Source organism: Hippoglossus stenolepis, chromosome 13 (genome assembly GCF_022539355.2).
Source record: "Hippoglossus stenolepis isolate QCI-W04-F060 chromosome 13, HSTE1.2, whole genome shotgun sequence".
NCBI classification, from domain to species: domain Eukaryota; kingdom Metazoa; phylum Chordata; class Actinopteri; order Pleuronectiformes; family Pleuronectidae; genus Hippoglossus; species Hippoglossus stenolepis.
In genome coordinates, this window is record NC_061495.1 from 24,699,277 (window position 1) to 24,706,326 (window position 7,050).

At 42.4% G+C, this 7,050-nt stretch overlaps 1 long non-coding RNA gene across 1 annotated transcript; it reads left to right on the top strand.

The window, feature by feature from the left end:
• The first annotated feature begins 710 nt into the window (after nucleotides 1-710).
• LOC118120280 lies at nucleotides 711-5,838 on the top strand. The gene is made up of 3 exons (XR_004698199.2): nucleotides 711-2,850; nucleotides 2,976-3,078; nucleotides 3,201-5,838. It is a non-coding gene; the product is annotated as an uncharacterized LOC118120280 (long non-coding RNA).
• The last annotated feature ends 1,212 nt before the right edge of the window (nucleotides 5,839-7,050 follow it).

Consider the following 7,050-nt stretch of genomic DNA (forward strand, 5'->3'; position numbering starts at 1 on the left):
TACTGTGGCAATAATGGTATATAGCACAATGGCATTTGCCAATTCATCAAATGGAAATTAAAAAGCTTGGATGCCCTGCATTATTTCACGTATAAATAAAAAGCACACTGCATCAGGCTACTAGCAGTGGTCTGTAGGAAACCCTGCCAGGATGCATTATTAGAGGAGCAATTAACTTTCAGAATTCTGATTCTGAAAGTTCATTAACCTTGCTGCTATACGCTAGTTAAATTAATTACATCATATATCTTCAGAGAGGGGAGATGCGACATGGAATTATGTCAAAATACGGGATTATCGTGCATAAATCAGCAATAATGATGTAACGTTAGCATGCTAGCTACCGAGAGATCGGCAGGTGTAATGGTAGCAATTTATTGTAAGGTTGTTGTGAAAAAAATCACTATAATACATTGAAACGATATTAAACTAAGATATTGCAATTATTATAATAATTTTCAAATCCTTATTAATGGAGAAAATGCTGCATTTGTGGGTCTCTCAGGTCGCTTTTGTAGCTTTTTGCCGGTGATATGCAAGGCATTCTGGGAAATTTTCACAGCCCTTCACTGCACGAAAAGCCAAATTTTCGCCTGAATTTGCATTTGTAAAGATCACAGTTTTGTCACAGGAGCAGGGGGGTCAACTGCCAAGCTCCTCAGGCTTGTAAAACTCCCCGAAACTGGAACCCCACGTCAATTCCCGGCAGTTCCTGGCAGTTTTCTGTGCTGCCTGTAGATTCCTGTGAACAGTCGTTAACCTGAAATTCCACTGACACAAATTCTTCTTTTCATGCAGTGCTTGGTTTGAAGTGTTGGTCTGAAAAATCTCAGTTTCGAGGGCTGTACAGCCCTGACACTTGCTCCTACCCCTCCATCCCAACAAGAGTCAGGACACCCTACTCCTAAACGCGAACGCACAAAACAGAGGGGTACGGCTAAAGGGTAGGGAGAAGGGATCAAATGAGATTGGGCCTAAATCTAATCTCCCGACCTGATATTTATATTTCTTATTCAATCAATATATTTGTTTGACAGGGAGGCTGTGCACAAACAGGAATATAATATTAATTTATGGTAAAAAAAAAAAAAGCACCCCAGGAGGGCACTTTCTCTCGAGGAAGAAATAGGGCCGGGGCTTGTCTATGTGTGCAAATGCCTGACTGCCTAACGAGAATCTAACTAAAGCAACCCTCTAGTCTTCAGGTGCTATTGTGGTGGGTATTTACGCACTAAATCCCCCAAGCCCACACTACTGAGCCCCAGCCTAACAGGGACACTCACCTGACCTAAATGCCACCATAAATCACTTGCATAGAACAGCACCACAGAGACTCGCCCTCATTGCGAGGGACACACGCTTTACTGAAACCAGTCAACTCATAATAGTGTATAACAGCCTACTTACCGGACTCATAACCTCTCCCAAACAACCAAATTATGCCGTTCATTCACAATTTGTGTCTGCTGTGTAATTAAATTGATTTAGTCTTAAAATAATGATATTCCTTTGAAGTTGTGTAATTGTATTACTTTGAAGTAATTTTATGATCATTGTATTGCTTTGAATTGTGCTGTCTAACAAAACTGCATTACTCTGAAGTTGTGGTATGTATTACTTAGAAACGTGTATCATCCTGTCTTCATTGTATTACTTGTTGTCATTTTAATGTGGCGTGCTTACATCTCCATTCAATCTGATCAAACGGCCATTCTGCATCTTGCAAAATAACTACAGGCTACAGATGTATTAGAGAGGATATATGCCTGCCCAGCTTAGTGGCCAGCATTTTTGCTACCACTTTCTGATCATAGTCTAGTAGACTGAGGGGTCTACTAGACTAGTAGACCCCTCAGAATATTCAGATCCATGCCAATGGATCTGAATATTCATTCGGTTTCTTAAGTAGTAGACAAATATTGGCCTCATAAAAGGACTGTGGAAATATCTCATGGGCTATTGAATGTTTAATCATTCTAAATAGCAGGGGGGCAATGAAGTCACTGTATATTCTGCACCAAACCTATCTGGCCCTGCAGCCTTACCGCTTGGAATTGATTTTATTGCCTCTTTAATTTCACAAACTGTAAAAGTAGAATAAAGATCAAGCTTAGCAGAGTCACTTATTTTAGGTAATTCAAAAGAATCCAGGAATTTCTCGATAGCCTCATCAGATGCATTACAGCTTGAAGTGTATAACTTTGTATGTAGCTCTCTAAAATAGTCATCTATATCACAAGTTTCCCCAGTGGAAGACTTAAAGTCAGTTAATAAATTGTAAACCTTCTGAAAAAAGTCAGGCTCATCAATATTAGGTCCATAAATATGAAGACAAGTGATATAGGAATATTATTAATGCTTCCTGAGACAATCAGATATCGACCAGAAGGGTCGGTATTTAGGAGACATAATTGAAACGGCACCAATTTCTTAAACAAAATAGCTTCAATAATCTTGACGAGCAGCTTCCAACATATTCCTTTTTTTATTTATTTTGGATGGAATTTGAGGCAATGTTCTTTTTCCTGCCTAGCTCCACCCAGCTTATGCTCGGGCCCAGTCCTGTGGCTGTTCAGGTGGCCAAGCGGAGTAAAGAAGAAGCCAGCCAGCCCGTCACCACCAAGATAGCAAGGCCCACATCACAGCCAGGGGAGAGAACCCTGCAGACCGGCGACACATCCAAAGGTAGATGGAGGTGGAGCTTGAAGCAGGGCACAGGAGACCGAGCGTCTCAATAAGCTGCCGAAGGTGTTCATGTTCACCACAGACAGCATAATCATCCCAAGCCTGGACCAGGAGCGCACAAGGTACATCTGGAGCACACAGATGACACACATGTCCTGTATCCAGGTACATCTGCTTCACCTCTGACAGTTTGAAGTTGGATTTTAAAGTTTCATCTCGTAAGAGAACTAAACTCTAACGTCCTGTCATCACCACATCCGGGATCCACCTGACGTCCCACTCTACACCAGGACAGGCCAGGTGACCAAGGGTGAGGCACCTCTCTGTTGCAGCAGGACAGTGAGGGTTGTCCGGCACACGAGCTGGTCCCTGGTTTTAAGGGCACTCTCTTTGGTGAGACTCTTCTGTATTCACAGTTTATTCACTGATTCAGACCTTTATCATCCTCACAAGCTGCTGATGCATCATTATCATGTCTAATGTTTAAAAATATTTTTTTTCTGTTCACTCTCCAGGAACAAAAGTTTCACAACCAGGCAGGAATTCACCACACTGGTGGGTGGCATCCCCACAATACGTCCCCCTGCTCAGGCTGCGTCACTGTCCTGTCTCTAATTGGTCGAGATTTCATGGGTCCAACTTAAAACTTCACATTGTTGTTTCTAGTTGATGTGGAGGACAGGTAAAAAGTTTCACTTTTCAGTTGAAAAAGGCGCTTGTTTGTAAGCCGGGAAAGGGCTCGAGACTAGACTAAAAGACTAGAAAAGATCTACATAAACACAGACCATTTACCATTTCATTTTATTTCAAATAGAGCAGTGTCGTGTGTGTTGTCTTGTATTTACAATCACTTTACAATTATGAAAGACTATTATTAGGTCCCGAGCAGGACAGTGGAAGGACCATAATTGTTTTTGCTGTGATTTTTCTTCTTCTTACAAATGAATAACCTTTTTGGGGGGCTTAACATACTCGAAAACTCACCAAATATCGCGGGCGGGTCAGGTCTGGTGAAAATGTACGTATTTTAATGTAACGTGCTTGAGAAAGTGCATCCAAAAATGGCTCAATAGCGCCCCCTACAATTTACAATTAGGGCACTCCTATTCATTTACTTTCACTTAGAGCAGGGGTCGGCATGCGGCTCTTCAGCCCCTCCTCAGTGGCTCCCTGTCAGGGCCGGCCCTGGCAATGTTGGCGCCCTAGGCGAGATTTCAGATTGGCGCCCCCCAACATACACACGCAAATTGTCATGCATCCCCAATAACCTTTGGACTGTATACAGATGCACACACAGGCAGACAAAATTGTAGGCTATAAAAATAATAAAAATAGCTGCCACCCCCCCCCGATTCGATTTTCGAGTGTTTTCCGGCCCGATTTGCTCGCGGCGAGCGAAAAAAATAGAACAGACCCCGAAACCATCCCTGCAGATCCCGAGCCGGCCACGGCGCTTCCCAGTGCTTCCCGGCACTACGCTGCCGGTGCGAACAGCCCAATTATTTAACATGGGCGCGGAAAGGAGGCGCACAGCTTTTCGTGGCGCTTCGCGGCGCTTCTACCTCCGGTGCGTCCCGGGGTTAGAGGATGATGGTGTGACGTTAATGCATTGGTTTACATTGCATGTGTCACGTCATGATAAATCAGTCTCTTGTGCCGCCCTCTCAGCATTTTGCGCCCTAGGCAACCGCCTATGTCGCCTATGCCAGGAGCCGCCCCTGCTCCCTGTACAGTGTTATCCATGAACAATTATATTTTTCATGAACAATGAACTGAACGAATCAGTTTTCATATGATGAACGTGAACGTGAGTGACGTTCACTTTCGCTGGAGTGAACGTGGTGAACTCCTGACATTTTTTAAATCATCATCGTATCAGGCCATAATGTGAAATACCAGGAGCGATAGAATATGTGTGTGTGGGTGCTCCCAGACAGCGCACACACACACAGGCCCCGAGGCTCCGCCCCCAGTCACTCGCTCAGAGTAACACACACGCAGTGAGATCAGAGCTTGTTCACGTGAAGCAGACGGTCAGTGATTTTTGTAGAAGAACAGTGGTTAACTTTACTGGTTTAAATCATAGACTGTACATAAAGATGGATGTAGTGTCCGTTACGTCACCCGTTGGTTTTCTGAAGACTCTCAGTGGGCGTTTCACGCAGCGCCATCTTGCCTGACTCCTCCAAGTTCCTGGCTAACCCATAAATATGCAAAGAGGAGGAGCGTGAGTGGAGCTGAGGTGGGCTGTGTGACGACTGACAACTGAGCCACGCCCACAGAGCTCAACGTTACCTAGTTAGCTCAGGCTAAGGAGCTAGGCTACATGCTACCCGCTGCTGCTAACTGGCTAGTGCAGCGGTGTTGTTGCTTCAGGATGGCCGCGGCCGTCACAACGAACTTAGCAAGAGGTTAGTTACCCTGAAACTATACAACAACAAAACCTATTGATTTATCTATTATCATGATCATGCTGCATATGCTTACATGCCTCAAGTCGTTTTTAATATGTAATTGTGTTAATTTACCGTTTATTTAACACGTCTAGTGAACAAATTGAAGCCAGTTAACTACCTCAGTCTAAGTTTTCACATCACTTTAGTATAGAGTTGTGTGTTTAGTTGTCACTTGATTGTAATTATAAGTTAATATTTATAAGCTACACATGTAAGTTGCATGTGATAGTAACTATGTGTCACAAATGTTCTGATACAGGCTCGTATAACCACCATTACTATTACCACCTCGTTTATTTAGCCTGTTTATACAGTTTAGATATGATTATAATCTCTACACACTGTTATCAAAACAGTGTTCATCTTTTACTTTCTGATTTGATACACTTTAGATAAAAACAGTGTTTTTTTCCCCTCTTCTTTGCCAAAAGAGACAGAACACGGTCAGCACAGCTGTGTCCTTCAGGCTCGTCCGTCCCTAATAAAATGACAGGAAACATAAAAGTATGGCATTATTGCAGAGGAAGTGTTACTTATAAACAAAGTTTGTGTCCTTATCTTCTGTGGATTTTCAACTATGTTTTTGAATATGGTTTTGGATTAAACAGTGAATGTGCAGTATGGAGTTCTTACACATTAAAATTGTATTATATTAGTGCAGTGGTCACCAACCTTTTCGAGCCCAAGATCACTTTTTAATTTCAAACGTAAGCCGAGATCTACCACCCTGATATCTTCAAAGAAACCCACTTAGGAGGGTGAAATTTATTAGTTTTTGCAATTTCTGTTAAAGGCTGAATGTACAAGCATAAATATACACAAAGAAAGGCAGTTATGCAACTTTATCTATTCAATGAACAATATTCACATTAATATCAATTCATATTTACAGCATCTGTTCAGTGCACAATATTTAGCTTCAGTTCAACAATACGTACTGCAGAGGAGCTGCTACTGCAGCACAATGTTTTTTTACATGGGCTTTGACTTGAATATGACCATAAATGTGACTATTTCCTTGTATTAAAGTAGTCCCTTGTATGAAGTCTTGCATATTCTGCTCCTGCAAATATTTAACAATAAAATCTTTTTAAACAAAAGAATGGATTCCGTCTACAGAAACGCTGGAGTGCTTTTATTTTGAAACACCTACACAAAGTGTTGCAACCATTTATGTTTGTGACATTATTTCAACAGATAAACATAAAACTCAACTGAAAGATAATTTTCTCTGGCGCTGCGTTTGTTCTTCTGTAAAACCAAATGTTTATCTGTATCCATATTAAACAATTTAAATTCAACGTTACTCTACCGTACAGCCGCAATAACAAGGTCCAGCTCAACGAGTTTCACACTGCAGCAGCTGCACTAACATTATTTCTGAAACAATAATCTAATATGACATTAATACTGAAGTTACTCACATTAACGTAGTCAAGCCAAATAGGTTGGCGAGCAAAACAACTTTACATAACGTTAGACAACTTACTTGGGGGAGCTTATTCTCCAGACACACACAGTCGTGTCGGTTTAACAGCTCCCGTTAGCATCGCCATTACTGCTGGTATCTTGCCTGGAGGCTAGCGGAGCTAAGCTAACAAGCCAGGTACAGAGACACCGATACCTGCTCATCACTACTATTGTCGCGTTCTTTTTTCCTTAGGTAGAGAGGGTAGAGTCGGTCTGGTTCAAAAAAGTATTTATTTAGAAGCAATGAACAGCTACTACATAGCTATGGGCACTCAACGTACAGCCCCAAGCCGCCTAATACCGCTGGGGAAGTCAAGAGTCGCCCCGAGCGGACGGTGGGTGCAATATTTATAATAATAGGTAGAACTTCAGCAGGAGGGGGAGTCACGTGGCTAGTGCACAGGCTGGTCCCAGCCTCAAGGCACTGGAATTCGCCAAT